Source organism: Tupaia chinensis, unplaced genomic scaffold, assembly GCF_000334495.1.
Source record: "Tupaia chinensis unplaced genomic scaffold, TupChi_1.0 Scaffold000201_1, whole genome shotgun sequence".
Lineage (NCBI taxonomy): Eukaryota > Metazoa > Chordata > Mammalia > Scandentia > Tupaiidae > Tupaia > Tupaia belangeri.
The window spans coordinates 2266605-2267238 of NW_006159676.1; the positions used below are offsets into that span (position 1 = coordinate 2266605).

General features: G+C 52.5%; 1 protein-coding gene across 1 annotated transcript in view; it reads left to right on the forward strand.

Annotated features, from left to right (window-relative positions):
- Positions 1–634, forward strand: part of IL12RB1 (interleukin 12 receptor subunit beta 1) — a 21502-nt gene that overhangs the window by 11975 nt on the left and 8893 nt on the right. The window lies entirely within an intron of this gene.

The following is a 634-nucleotide window of genomic DNA, read 5'->3' on the forward strand; positions in this document are numbered from 1 at the left end:
GTCCCCTTTTTTTAATTTTTTTTTTTTTTGGAGAGGTTTTTGCTATAGGGCACGGGCACTTGCCAGAAAGACAGAGAGAGAGACAGGTCCAGGACCACGGTCAACTACATGGGAGTCCAACGGCATAGCCATTACGCCAACTGCTGGTCCAGAACATTCTTTTTGAAAATTTAATATAATTTTGTTTTTATTTGACCAGGGAGATTGCAGAGAGAGAGAGAGAGAGAAAGAGGGAAAGTGAGAAAGCAAGCTGCCAGGTCTGGGACTCGAACCGCAGTCAGCCATGTGGGAGTCCAGTGCCTTAACCACCCTAAGCTCTTGTTTGACGGCCACCATCCTGACCCCAGTTGTCCCATAGGATAGATAAGAAAACAGGCCCGGGCCAGACCCATCGGCCAGGAGTGCGGTTCAAAGCCCAGCTCCAATGGCTTGAAAAACCTGTCACGGGGGCCGGCAGATGGCGAAGCAGTTACATCGCTGAGACTCCCACGTGGCCGAGAGCGATTCGAGCCCCGGTGGCTTAAAAATCTCATGGCAGGGGAACCAGCAGTTAGCGTAATGGCTATGTCGCTGGACTCCCACGTAGTCGACCGCGGTTCGCGTCCCGGACCCGGTGGCTTAAAACTCACGCCGG